Genomic DNA, 14,814 nt, shown 5'->3' with positions numbered 1-14,814 from the left:
GTCAATGAACTAACTCCAAAGGTGGCACAGAAGAGTTAATCCATTAAAAAAAATAAAAATAAAATTGAGATCTTAAACTCCTGCCCCTAAGCATTTTTTGATTTCCAAAGTTTCCATATGCTCCCAATTCTAACCCATGGTTCTGTGAGTGATACTCTCTCTCCCCCCTCCCTGTTTTTCCAAACTTATCTACTACCCTCCCTTCACTATCCCATTCCTCTTGTCCCCATGCTGCCTAGCTATGTACCTTTTTATCATTTATCACTGTAGCCTCCATGCCTTATTAAAATGTGATTGCAGCCCCACTGCAGCTTCCTGCTGTCATTGTAGGCTCTCAGTAAATACCAAAAAAAAAGGGTATGCCTACTCCCATTTCATAAATCGTTTTAATATGCAAATCAATTCATCAACTGTTACAGAAAAGATTAAAAATACCACACGAATTACATACCGGGCAGAAGTCCAATCCTAGCTTCAGGAAAACCCAAGTTCAAGTCCTACCTCTGACACATACTAGCTATATAACCAGGGGGCAAGTCATTAACCTTTCAAATTCATCAAGTAATTCTTTAAGAGTAACAGTTATAAGGGGTATCTAGGTAGCCCAGTGGATAGAGTACCAGGCTTGTAGTTGAGAGGACCTGGATTCAAATCTGACCTCAAAATACTTCCTGTGTGATCCTGGGCAAGTCACTTAATATAGTTTGCCCCTGCTCTTTTGTATTAAAGTTGTTACTGGAACAGATGGTAAGAAATTAAAAGGAAAAAAAGGACTAACAGTTACAGACCGGTTGGTTGTGTTAGCTACAGAACAGGAGGAAGTTTCTATACTGGAGATCCTACCCTGGAGATTCTCTAACAGGAGCTGGAAAAAACATGAGGCCTAAAGCAAATGATGAAAGATGGGAGGTAGGATCAAAGAAACTACTCCTATTTGTACCTTTCCGTTCACCCAGCTACCTTTTACACAGTTTAGGTACTCATCACCCCTGCCCTATTATAATAGCCTCCTGATTGGTCTTCACAATTATAGCGACTCCCCTCTCAATCTCATCCCTAAAAGCCAAAATAACTTTAGGGAGAGCTGGTCTGATTAAATGACTTCCTGGCTCAAAAGCCTTCAATACTATCCAATTCCTTCAGGATAAAATACAAAGTACTTACCCTGGCCAGTAAAGCTTTCTACAATCTGGTTCTCATCTCCCTTTCTGAGTATATTTCACAGTACCCAACCTCCATAAACGGTCTCATCCAAAGAACTTCGTTTTTCTTCAACTTTGTTACTCCTTTTCTGGAAATATGCCTCTCCAAACCTGTGTCTGTCATTCTTTAAGGCTCTGCTCAGGTTCTGTCTCTTCCATGAAGCATCTCTGATGGCCCTAGCTGTAAGAGTTGTCTTTATCTATGAAGAGGTAGTAATCTTCACCCACATGAGAAGGCAAGTTTTATGGGGACAGAGATTTGTTTTGTCTTCATGTGACCAGCACCTGGCCATAATAGGCACTTAATGGCCTTGAAATGACTGAAGCAATGCTCCCTAGAATCCAGTATTTCCAAATATAATAAACAATATTAAATGCATTGGAAACTGAGCTAAGCACTAGAGATATAACTATAAAAGAAGGGAAGGGAGGAGGTCTTTATACTAAAAAAGCTTATATTCTGCTTGGAAAGCAAAACATGTTCACAGATAAATGTATAAAATTAGTTGTTTGTTCGGAGTTGGAACATCAATAACTGAGGAATCAGGCAAGTCTCCTGAAGGACAGAGATGAAGAAAAAGAACATTCTAGGAATGGAAAGCCAATCTGTACCAAGGCATGGAAACCAAAAATGAAATGTCATGGGGAATTGTAAATAATAGACTCAAGAGATATTTCTTTTTTTTTTTTAATCATTTGTGTTATCACCCAACTGAGAAAAAAGCGAAAAACAAAACCCATTACTAACATGTATATAGTTCATCAAAGCATTCCCACATTGGCCCCATCCTAAAAAATACTTGTCTCATTCTACATTATCAAAAGGATGATAGCACATTTCAACATTAGTCCTCTTGAATAATGGTTGGTCATTAAGCTAATAAGTTCCTAATTGTTGGTCTTTACCATATTGTTGTCAATATAAAAACTCTTCTGGTTTTGTTCACTGTCAGTTCATATAAGTCTTCCCAGTTTTTTCTTCAATTATCTCCATTATTTCATACAGCACAATAGTATTCCATTAAATGTATATCATTTAACTTGTTCCCCAAAGATTCCCATTCTCTGCCACCTCAAAGAGCTACAAATACTTTTGTACCTTTTACTTTTCTCCCTTCACTCTCTTTTTTTAATTTTTAAAATTTTATTTAGTCAATTTAGAACATTTTCCCTTGGTTACAAGAATCATATTGTTTCTCTCTCCTGCCCCCCATCCCCTCCAGTAGCCAACACACAATTCCACTGGGTTTTACATGTGTCCTTGATCAAAACCTATTTCCATGTTGTTGTTTGCACTAGGGTGATCATTTGGAGTCTACATTCCCAATCGTTTCCCCATCAACCCATGTGATCAAGCAGTTGTTTTTCTTCAATGTTTCTACTCCCACAGTTCTTCCTATGAACGTGGATAGTGTTCTTTCTTTTAAGCCCCTCAGATCGTCCTGGATCATTGCGTTGCTACTAATGGAGAAGTCCATTACATTCGGTTGTACCACAGTGTATCGGTTATTGTGTACAATGTTCTCCTGGTTCTGCTCCTCTCACTCTGCATCAATTCTTGGATGTCATTTCAGTTCACATCTTCACCCTCTTTTCAATTTCCCCGATTGAAATGTATTTTTGCACAACTGTGTATGTGTTCTTCCTTTAGACCAACTCAGATGAGATTAAGGCTGAAGTGCCAGCTACTCTCCCTAGTACCTCTCTGTATACAAACTTGCACACCAGATTCTAAGATAATTTCCCCCTTTCTCCTTTCCCCCTCCTCTTCCATGTCCTACATTCCTCTGCTTTTTTTCTGCTCTTATCACCAAGATGTAATAAAATCAATTCTAGGTCTTGTCCACTTAAGACTTCTTCTGACCCCTGATGATGAGATGAGTGTTCAGAGGGGATACATGTAACATCTCACCATACCAGAATGTAAGCAATTTACCTTTGTTTAGTTCTTTATAATTGTTCATTTATGTTTCACTTTTTATGTTTCTCTTCATTCTTATATTTGAACTTCAAAATTTATATTGCTCTGGTCTTTTCATCAAGAATGTTTGGGGGGACAGCTGGGTAGCTCAGTGGATTGAGAGTCAGGCCTAGAGATGGGAGGTCCTGGGTTCAAATCTGGCCTCAGACACTTCCCAGCTGTGTGACCCTGGGCAAGTCACTTGACCCCCATTGCCTAGCCCTTACCACTCTTCTGCCTTGGAGCCAATACACAGTAGTGACTCCAAGACGGAAGGTAAGGGTTAAAAAAAATGTTTGATAGTCCTCTATTTTATTAAAAGTCTGTTTTTTTCCTGTAGCATTATGCTCAGTTTTTTGAGTGACTCATGGCTGTATCCTTTGCCTTCTGGAATATTTCGAGTTCCCTCCTTTACAGCTGAGGCTGAAAAATCATGTGTGATTCTGACCATTGTTCCTCAGTATTTGAATTCTTTCTAGCTGCTTGCAGTAACTTTTCTTTGACCTGGAAATTCTAAATCTTGGATATTATGTTCTGGGAGTTATGTCTTTCAACAAGTGATGGTGAACAAGTTATACGAATCTAATGAAATACTATTGTTCCATAAGAAATGAACAAAATGATCGCAAAAAAATATGAAAAGTATTCTATAAAGTGAAGTGAGCAGACCCAGAAGAATGGTATACACAGTAACAACAATAATGTATGATGAACAAGGCAAGAACCCAGTGCAACTCTAAGGGATTCATGACAAAAAAAGAACATCCGCCACCACAGAAGGAACAGAGTCTGAATGCAAACCAAAATATACATTCTTTAATTTATTTCCTCCATGAATTTTTCTCTAGAGTAAGCAATATGTGTCTTATTTCACAATATGATGAATTGGGGAATATGCATAATGTGAAGATATATGTACAACCTATATCATAACAACTGCCTTATTGAGGAGAGAAGAAAAGAAAAGACAGATTTTTGAACTTAGTAAAATGAGACAATAGAATTTTCCTTTGGATAAGTATATTTATCGTCATTTTTCACATTTACAACAAATCATACGTATGTTATGTTACACATTATATAATAAAAATACAAATAAATGGTAACAAAAAACTAGTAATAGAATTTTTTTCTATTTTCATTTTGAATTCTGGATCGAAGATATATGAACAGTTTTCTTTGAACATTTCTTGAAAGTCTAGGCTTTAATTGGAGATGGCATTCAGGTAGTCCAATGATTTTTTAATGTTTTCTATCTGATTTCCAGAAAGTTGTATTTGTTATGAGGAATTTTAAATTTTCTTTTATATTTTCAATGTTCTAACTTTTATTTCATGTTGCCTCATGTAGTCTTCCTTAGTCCATTTGAATTTTCAGCAAGGTTACATGCCTCTTGTGACAAGCTGTAAATTCCTTTTCCAATTCTTTCTTCCATAGCTCTCATCTCTTTTCCAATTTTTCCTCAATTGTTCTCATTCCATTTATACATTTTTAAATGTATAATGTACAAACACTCTAGCTGAATTTTTTGCCCAAGTTGTTTCTTTAGGTCACCGCTTATAAATGCTTTTGGATTTAGTTCACTTAAACATCTCTACCTTAAAAATGGCTCTTTATGATAGGATTCTTTCTTGTTTGCTCATTCTTCCAGATTACTTCTTGACTTCAGACTTGACGTTAGTACTGGTCTCAGCAGCACATCTGGAGAAAAGGTCTGAGTGGTCCTGCAACTGCTTTCTTGGAGTACTGGGTATTATATTATATATATTATTCCATGGTCCCAGAGACAGCCTGGGGTCCTGCAAACTTTCAGTGCTTCCAATGTGGTCTAATCCAGGGCAAAATGTATTTGCTACCCAACCTTATTTGAGCTCTGCACATTCCTGACCTGGGTTTAGATCTGAACAGTAGACAGATGCTAGATTCAGCCTCTATCAGCCAACTGGAAAACTCTGTGGGGTAAGATTGACAGAATTCTCTTTGGTTTGGGATTCCTGCCCTGGCTATTCCTCTGCAGACTATACTAGGTGCTGGAACTAAGGCCCAACTACCACAGTTACTGCTTCCTTCTGATCTTCTGTCTTGGTACAATGTACACATCCCCTTCTCAGTTTATCCTGAATCTATGATTCAGAACTGGATATTAAGCAAAGAAGCTATCAGTTGGCAGCAGTCCCAATCATGGTGACCCAGTTATGGGTCAGGTAGTACCTGGATAAGGGTCTGGGATATTCTCCTGCCATGGTGAACAACAGCCCTTCCCAGGGCAATGGAATACTCCTGCTCCTAGTTCCAATCCATTCCCAAAGTCCAAAGATTTCTCTGTCTTCCTATACCAAGCCAGACTGGACAAATAACTTACTGTGACTTTTTCTAGATTTCCCCATCAGAATTCAATATAGTGTGTTTTCTAGATGTTTCATTTTATGGAGAGGAGCTCTTCCTACAACTCCACTGTTTTGGCTCTGCCTCCTCAACAGGCATTTTATTTCTTAAAATATATTAAGCAATGGCTCATTGCCCATAACTTATCCCATGCTAATTTCATTTATAATGTGCTGGGAACAACTATTTATTACTAGATAAATAGCAAAACTATGAAAAGCAGTAAGGTGGTAGACAGGATTAAAATAGTAACTAGGTAAAGAAAAAGAGGTCAAATTTTTTATGATAGGATAACTACAATTGAATCTGTTTTTTCAAATAGATCAGAATTTGAATGAAGTAAAAGACACACTATGATGGCTTAATTTGGTTCTATAAATCTAATAAGGAAAATTCACCTCATTAGCCAACCTCACTTTTAGCTTTTAAAATTTGACCACAATCTTGTGATTCCACTTCTCTGCCTGACAACCCCCTAACCCTCTGCTTCCATCTCAATATGATTTCCAATACCTCCATCACTTTTCACTAGCTAAAGTCTTCTTTCCCATTCTGGCCCTTTGGTTAATCATTTTAATTCTATCCTAAGTCTCACAGAGTCCCTTCTACTGTCAATATTACCTTGGCAAGCTCAACCTTGAATTATTCCCACCATCTTCTGTCTTTGTTCATACTCTCATGCTGCTAAATAAATCTGAAGAAAATATAATATAAAACTTAACTACCTAGTTTCATTGAAGCAAGGCAAACATTTTACACACCCTAATCACCAAAATGGCTTTTCCAATAGCTCTCCTTCCTCCACAGTATCAGCTGAGAGACTGGACTTAATTTCATTGAAAAAAACTAAGACATTCTCTCAGAGTGCCCCCCCACCCTTTACCTCTGTCTCAGAGGAAGAGGTGGCTCCTCTCCATGCTAAGGCAAATCCATCTAAAAAATGAGATCTACATAAGTGAGCCCATTCCATCCCAATTTCTCCAGCATACTAGTTTCTCTATCATCTACACTCTCACTTATTTTCAATCTCTCCCTAAATTGTCCCCTCTGTCATCCACTCTCTCATTTATTTTCAATCAATCTCTCCCTGTCTATTGGCTGCTGCCCTGCTGCCTACAAAACATACTTAAGTCTTTAAATCTTCAAAGAGCTCTCACTTGATCAGTCCATCCCCTCCTTGAAAAGGCTATTCCTTTCCTCGTATTCTCATAACTTTCTACAACCTGGCTGCAGATCTCAGTAGGCTAAAACTGCTCTCTTAAATTACTAATAACTCTTAATTGCCAAATCGAATGGCCTTTTCTCAATCCTCATCTTTCTTGGTCTCTCTGCAATCTTTGATACTGTTGTCCATTTTCTTCTTAATTCTCTCCTCTCTAGTTTTTCATGGCATTATTCTCTCCTGATTCTACTATTAATCTAACCATTCTTCCTCAGTCTCCTCTGCTAGATATTGATCCAAGCACATGGATATTGTTCCCCAAGGCTCTGTCCTGGACTCTCTTCTCTCCATCTATATTTTTCCACTCAGTGATATCAGCTCCCATGGATTTAATTATCATCTCTATTCAGATGATTCTCAGATCTTTTTATCCAGCCCTAACCTCTCTCTTGACCTTCAGTCTCCCATTTCCCTCTGCTTCCAGGGTATCTACAAATGGGTGTCCTGTAGGCATTTTAAAATAATTATGTCTAAAATTTAAAATCTTCCCCCACAACCCCTCCTTCCTAATTTTCCTATTGCTTCCAAGACACCTAGTCTCACAACCTGTGTCACCCTCAATTCCTCACTCATACTTATCCCCCAAATCTATTTAATTGCCAAATCTTAATTCTAACATTGATATTTCTCCCTTTCTCTCCTCTTGACATTACCACTCTTCTGGTACAGGCCCTAATCACCTAATGCCTGGATCAGTGACGGCAAACCTTTTAGAGACTGAGTGCCCAAACTGCAAACTTCGTGGAGAGAGGGAGGGGAGCAGTCCCACCCTGTGTCCCTCTGGCTTTCTAGTAACAAACTATGGCAAACTCTGCTTGGGCAAGGGCACATGTTGCTGAGTGAGAGGTCTGAGTGACACACTGCCACCTAGCGTTGCTCCCCCCCACCCCCTTTAGTGTGCATGTCATAGGTTTGATAACATGGGCTGATTGGCCTCCCCACATCAAATCTCTCCCCATTCTAGTCAGTCTTCCAATAAAATACTACATAAACTCTGGGGACTCATTTTTACTTCCAGGATCAAAAAGGAAATCGTTTGGCTTTTAAAAGCCTTCCATAATCTGATTTTTCCCCTACCTTTCTAGTATTCTTTTATCTTAAATAACTCTACATAACTTTCATCTAGTAACTTTGTCCACCTTGATGTTCCTTGGAACAAGACATTCTTATTTATTTTAATATATTTTCACTGGCTGATAAGCCTGCCTGACATTTTCTGCCTCACCTGTTTCCTGATCTCCCTCAAGTTTCAATTAAAATCCCACCTTCCCCAAGAAACTTTTCCCAGTCTTCCTTATTGTGTCCTCCCTCTGAAATGATCTCCAAATTATCCTTTAAAATGTATTTTATTTCTATACAGTTTTCTCTTCCTCCCCATTAAGCTGTGAACTGGTATATAGTAGAATAAATACATGGGGTGAAAAAAAATCCTCACCTTCTGTCTTAGAATCAATACTACCTATTGGTAGTGACTTGATTTTGATTAGCTTACTAGATGTTTGCATAAAATAAAGTGTTTCACCTAATTTCTTTCAAAGGATACGGATCCTATGAGATGGAAGAGCTATGATTTTTCACATTTTACAGATGGGGGAAAAAAGTAATTAGCCCAAGGCCAATTAATAAATAAGTATTTATTAAGTGCCTATTGTGTTCAAGGTTTTGTACTAGAGCTGGAAATATAATGAAATAATCCCTATTCTCAAAAGCTTGCATTCTAATGGGAAAAACAGTAAGTATATATGTAACATAAGTATAAAGCTAATAAATACATAACTCCTGAATATCTATGATAGAGCGGCTTAATAAGTAATTTAAATTCACAAGAAATAAATAATCAATAGTTACAATGTCTACTAAGGAGCAAAAATATAATTTTCGTTAAAAGTATTAGCTTCCTCCTACCCAAGTAAATCTTATCAGCTCTGCTAAAGATTGAATAGGGAATTTCACTGGCCTTCCCTGATCAGCAAAAAAAAAAAAACCAAAAAAAACTGAAATGGTTAAAAGTCTAATGCTGTTCCTCTTCCTCTCTACATCCCTCAGAAAGAAAAATTCAGAGTAACTGTATGGGGGAGCAAGATAGACACTTTTTAGCTGTGTGACCCTAAGGAAGTCACTTAATCCCAATTGCCTAGCCCCTACTTCTGCCTTGGAACTGATACTTAGTATCAATTCTAGGATAGAAGGTAAGCATTAAAAAAATGTTTTTAAATGAACTGGATAGAATACGTATATATAGGTATAGACATATATGTGTATATATGTACATTTTATAACTTCTCTTTTAATACCGAAAACAAAACAACCAAATCTGAAGGTTCTTGCAGGGCTCTAGAACCAGCTACTTATTTTTGTGTATGTTTTTATAGGTTTCAGTGTATTTACAAATAGAAGTTCCAATTAGAGCATCCTTCCCAAATCATTAAAATATCATAGGCTATCTTTCAAATGCATCATTTTAGTAATGAGTTAACCTGAAAAATGTACATCCATGAAAGTATGACATCTTTGTCTACTTTTAGCCAGAATTTATTTTATTTACATCAATTATTTGCTTTTGTGTTTAGTAATTTCTTTGTCTTACTATTCAACCTCACAGAACAAAAATGTTCATCAGAAAGGATATTTTTAGGGTTTTTTAAGGCTACCAGGTTTTAAAATATAAGAAAATATTAACTCATAGGCTCCAGATCTTTCAATGCTAAAAGAATAATTAAATTTTAACCTTAAAATCAGTTCTCATTTTTCAATTAATTAGATAATAAAAAGTAGAGATCCAAATAAAATATAAATCACACAACCAATTATAACACTACTTATATTTGATAAATAAAAATTTTATAAGAAAGCCCAAATTAAAGAAACTGATTAAGTCAATTCAATTCCTAAAATACTTGTTGGGCAACAATAAAAATCCCAACAAAAAATCCAATCAAATACCTAAATGGAGGGTAAGGGTTTTAGTTAGTTCAGTTCTTTAAAGAAAGAGAATAGAGCAGCTAAGTAACATAGTAGATACAGCACCAAGCCTGGAGTCAGGACCAGGGTTCAACTCTGGCCTCAGAAATCTCCTAGTTGTGTGATCTTGGTCAAGTCACTTTGCCTTACTGTTCCTGTTTAGAATCAATTATTGGTATGGATTCTAAGAAAGTAAGAGATTTTTTTTAAAAATCAAAAAGAAATTCTTGTCACTTTGTAGAGCATTGAACATCATCAAGATCTTGAAACACAAGAGAATGCCCTCCCAAGACCATTAAGCCTATGTTTAAGTCATTGTCATTTACACAGTTATATTCAGATAACCTTTTTAACAATATACAAAAGCCTGTAGGTATAATGACCATAAGGGCACACATGGTGGTGTTCAACATACATACTTTTCAAGTGTTTCAGAAAATTCCATAAGGATGGTTGCAGTAGCCAGAAAATTCAAGCAAGAGGAAAGTAAAGCCTAAAATCTACAGCAATTTCTTCCTCAAAACTGCAAACCTATAATGGGTAGGGTCAGATTATCCAGTCATTACCATCCCTCAAGCAGGAAGAACAACTCAATAGGGTGGCAACACTGCATATCAGTCACAAAATCACTTAAGCAAAAGCTTGTTTTTCCCAAGTGTAATACATTTTTCTTAAATGTCTAAAGAATCTTCATTTACATTTTGTATAAGTTCTGATAAGTGTTGTGGTAACATTTGCTAGAGCATGCCAATCCAAAAGCCAGGAAGCCTTGGATTCAAATCCCACCTCTAAGAGATATAGGCTGTATAACCCTGAGCAAGTCACTGCAGATTTGGGGGTTTTAGGCGACTCTCAAAAAGATTATGAACTGCAAAGTATCAATCTGCACGTGTAGAATTTACTCACCTAAGAGTTGCCTATACCAATCAAATCACAAGTCTAATTTCCATTCTTGCAAATTCTTTTAGGGGTAGCTGGAAGACTCAGTGAGTAGGGTGCCAGGCCTGGGGTCAGGAACATCTGAATTCAAATCTAACCTCAGACACTTACTAGCTGTGTGACCCTGAGCAAGTCACTTAACCTCTCTGTTTTAATCCACCAGAGAAGGAAATGGCAAACAACTCCAGTATCTTTGCCAAGAAAACCCTATCAACATTATGGTCCACCAGGTCACAAAGAGTAGGACATGACTGAACAAGTTCTTTTAGAAAGCATTTACTTATCAAGAAGTTCTCAAATGCTAGACAAGTTCTCATATATTTTAGAGCAAATACTTTTTTAAGGATCAGTTTAATATTTCAAGACTTATCTACCAACAGATTTCAGCCACCCTCATCACTACCACACTTTAGTAAACTGTTTTTATAAGCAGTGATGGCCAATCTTCTGATAGGCAAATTTATTAGGCTAGTCTTTGGACTATGGACAAATAGTAAGCCATGATTTCACTGGTACTGGGATTTGCATTGCTAATTAATCAAAAAGCATTTATTAAAGCCCCTACTATGTTCCAAGAACTATTCTGGATGTTAATAAGTAATGGAGGGCTTAATATTAGTGAAGGGATTTGACAGACAAATTGACTGGTAGGAAAAGGGAAAAGAAGTGGCATTCCAGAAATAGGAAACTGAGCACAAGCAAAGAGCCATAAGACTACATACAGGGTTATTCTGGAGGCAGAGTAGACTAATTTGGCTTGAATTTAAGAGTTGGTGGATTAAGCACAATATGAAATAAAGCTGAAAAGTTAGTGTGGCACTAGATTTTGGAAAACTTTGCTACACAGAAGAACCTAAACTGTATTTGGTAGGCAATCCTGAATCACTGAAGACTTCTAAGCATAGGGATGGGTGAAAAATGATTTTGGGGTTGGGAGGAAGGAGGGTCAAAACAGAAAGAGAAAAGGCTTTTAAGAAGGCCACTGCAACAGTCTAGATGATAATGAGGTCCTGCCGAGTTGAATACATAAGAAAAGGAAATGGAAGTTAGAGATGTTTCAAAGGCAGAAGCCACAGGACTTGACAAATGATTGGAAAAGTGAAGAAAGAAGAGTCAAAGACAAACCCAAGGTTAGGAACATAGGAAACTAGGTGAAAGGATGTGCCTTAAACAGAAAGAATGGAATCAAGAGAAATAGTTTTTAAGAGGAAAAAATAATGAGCTTGGTTTTGAACATGTTGTGGTTGAGTTGCCTGTGGGATATTAACAGGACCTGCCAGAGTTTGAAACCTGATCAAATTAAATCAGAACATGAGCTAAAATTGAAATTATTTTGTAGTTTTTAACAGGACCAGTACAAAATCATCAGATGGAAATAAATTACATATTTCTGATCTTTTCATATCATAGAGAACAAGGGAAAAGTGATAACTAGTTTCTAAACTTAAATTAAAACATCATGTATAGAGAGCACCTACCAAATTGACAGGGTGGTAACTAATCTAACAAATTTACATTTTTCTGTACATTTTCAAAAAAAAAAACCAAACACCTAAAATATTAAAAAATAAAACTCATTAGAGGCAGAGTGGCACAGTGAATAAAGAATCTGTCAAACAAAGACCACCAGAGTTGAATCCTATACCATCTGACTTTTAGAAGAAGTTACTTCATTCCCCAGGTTTCAGATGCCTTATCTATAAAATGTGAGGGCTAGCCTAGATGATCTCCAGGTTGTCTTCCACATATAAATTGATATCTATGAACCAATGCTAACTTCAAATGGGGGGAAGCAGCTTTCCCTCCAGCCGTAGTGTGCCTGTCAAACCTTCCCACATTGCAGTGAAAGAACAAATTTAATGGGCACTATGACACATTAATGTCAATTCAATAATAAGTTGGGTAAAAGGTGTTGTACTAGCTGGAAATTTCTTAAATATATTCTCAACCCTAATCCCCTAACACTTAAGTCAGAAGAAGGGGGGAGGGGGGGGAGAGAACCTGAAGCAGTATGGCTAACTTAATTAAAAGGCATAGTCATTGTCTAAAGATCAAATCAGGAGTTCTATTTCCCCAACCCTGGATTGCAATCAAACAAACATGAAGCGAAAATAAAATTTAAAAAGATGCTGTAAAAAGAAAACATGTATAAAAAGTTCTGGATCTAATGAAATCAAGCTACAAGAATCATTTTTCCCAAATCATTTAAATACCCACAGGAAACACAGTTCAGTTACGAGTTCTGTTGCTGTGGAAAGATAACTGAAGCTTCAGAAATAATTATTTCCCCAGAAGAAAATGTGAAGACAGTCACTTTTTTGGAAGACAGATTTCCCCCATATCTTATATGGCTCCAAGCATCAACCCTTAACTTCTGTTAGGTTTCCTCATCAGTCAGTTTTGCTACCTATATAACCCTGTCTTCCAACACCTGACACTTGCAGAGTCTTTCTAAAGCTCCAAGCTATATCATGACGCCAAGAGACACCATCAGGTTTTGTGGTCTTAATCTTTCCACAAATAAAGAATCAAAATTATCCCTAATAAAGGTCATGTTCATCCCCCCACCCCCCAGGAAATTCACTATGTCCTCCTTAAACATCTTAAACAAAGGGGGGAGGAAACGTTCTGTTAAATTCTAAGGGATGGGGAAGGGGGGGGGGGGGCTTCAAGGAAAAAAAAATCAAGCACCTCGGCCCCCATCTATAATACTTAAATATTCTCCCAATCTGGGGGGTGGGGGCAGAGAAAGAAAGCTCCCCCCCCCCCCGTCCACCCACATACCCTGGAGAGCTCCATCTTTCCCCCATCAAGCTAATTTTTATTTCAAACTGTAACCTTTACAAACAGTCTACACGCCCCCCACCCCTACCCCGACCCTGGGAGTCTGGGCTCTACGACCATCATCTTTGGAAAGGAGACAGATTTGGTTCCTGATCTATTGAGTCCTTAACCACCCCTTACTAAAACACACACAAACACACACACCCCAACCCTTCTCCACCCATTCCCCCCCCAATTCCCTAGCTACTCCCCCCCCCGGTCAGGGAACTACGGAAAAGACAAAACGCCGGCCAAGTGGAGGAGGGTGCCCCCCAATACATCCACACTCACACGCCCCCAAACAAACACACACTCACTCACACCCCAACACGTCCTTGAGAAGCTCCAGCTGCAGCCCAACAAAGTTGAGCCGCGCGGGCAGGGCTGGGCTGGGTCGGGTCGGCCCCTCGGGCCCCCAGGGCCTCGCCGGCTAGGGCAGCCCCGGGGGCCTCGGGAGAGCCGGGGTGGCTGGGGAGGCGGAGGCCGATCAGGCCGGGGAAGGCCGGCGAGGCCCGACAACAGAGAATTTAAAGGGACGAGGCCCGGGCGCGGGGCCCGCCGGGGCTGGGGGGGCCGGGCCCGGACGAACGGGGCCCCTCCCCGCCCGGGCCCAGAGGCACTGAGCCCCCAGGCCGCCAAGGCGGAGGAGACCCAGCAGGGGCGGGAGGGCGAACCTGGGGTCTGAGGGAGCGTGGCCCCCGAGACGGAGCCGGGCCGGGGGTGGCGGGGGCCCGAAGGGGCCGCGGTCGGAGGGCCCGAGGGGCCGGCGCACTGACTGACCTGCGAGTCGCCGATCGGCGGGGCCGCGCGCGGGGGCCGCGCGGGGAGGGGGAAGGGGGGAGGGGGCGCAGCTCCCTCCCGGTCCCCCCGAAAAGGAGGAAAAAAAAATCCGTCCGGAGTTTAAAACAAAGAGGCGGAAATGCCCGAGCCCAGCCGAGCGAGGAGTCGGGGGCGCCGCGCTCCGAGCATGCGCACTGCGCTGGCCCGGCACCCGGGGCTCCCCCCGCCCCTCGGCACGCGGGGGCGACGACGGAGCCGAGCAAACCGGGGAAGGCCGGCCGCGAGGGTGGGGGTGGGGGCGACAGCGCCGGCGCGGCCAAAAAAGTCCCCGAGCTCCGACCGAGAGGCGTTGGATCACCTGGCTGGGCGTGGAGGTTATCTGTGGGGGCGGGACCGCCGCCTGCCTTACCAGCCCTGCAGCCTGGAGACCCCTCGGAGCCACCCTCCCTCCAAGAGGGTCAGCCCCCACCAAACCCTGGTCTGAGGCCAGAGCCCGGGGTGGGGGTACAGGGGGACACCCGCCTGATGGTGGAAAGGAAAGA

General features: G+C 40.1%; 1 protein-coding gene across 5 annotated transcripts in view; it reads right to left on the bottom strand.

The window, feature by feature from the left end:
• Window positions 1-14,475, bottom strand: part of PCGF3 (polycomb group ring finger 3) — a 144,524-nt gene extending 130,049 nt beyond the window's left edge. For 3 of the 5 annotated variants that reach the window (XM_007496963.3, XM_001366232.4, XM_056802250.1), the window contains exon 1: window positions 14,273-14,464. The gene's annotated coding sequence lies outside the window, so the exon portion shown is untranslated. Of the gene's footprint in view, window positions 1-14,166 lie in introns of all 5 variants that reach the window. The other 2 variants (XM_007496965.3, XM_056802251.1) reach the window with 2 other exon arrangements.
• Window positions 14,476-14,814: the final 339 nt, after the last annotated feature.

This window comes from Monodelphis domestica, chromosome 6 (genome assembly GCF_027887165.1).
Source record: "Monodelphis domestica isolate mMonDom1 chromosome 6, mMonDom1.pri, whole genome shotgun sequence".
Classification (NCBI taxonomy): Eukaryota; Metazoa; Chordata; class Mammalia; order Didelphimorphia; family Didelphidae; genus Monodelphis; species Monodelphis domestica.
Note: the sequence above shows the minus strand (reverse complement) of the source record. Positions and strands in the feature narration are given on the sequence as shown.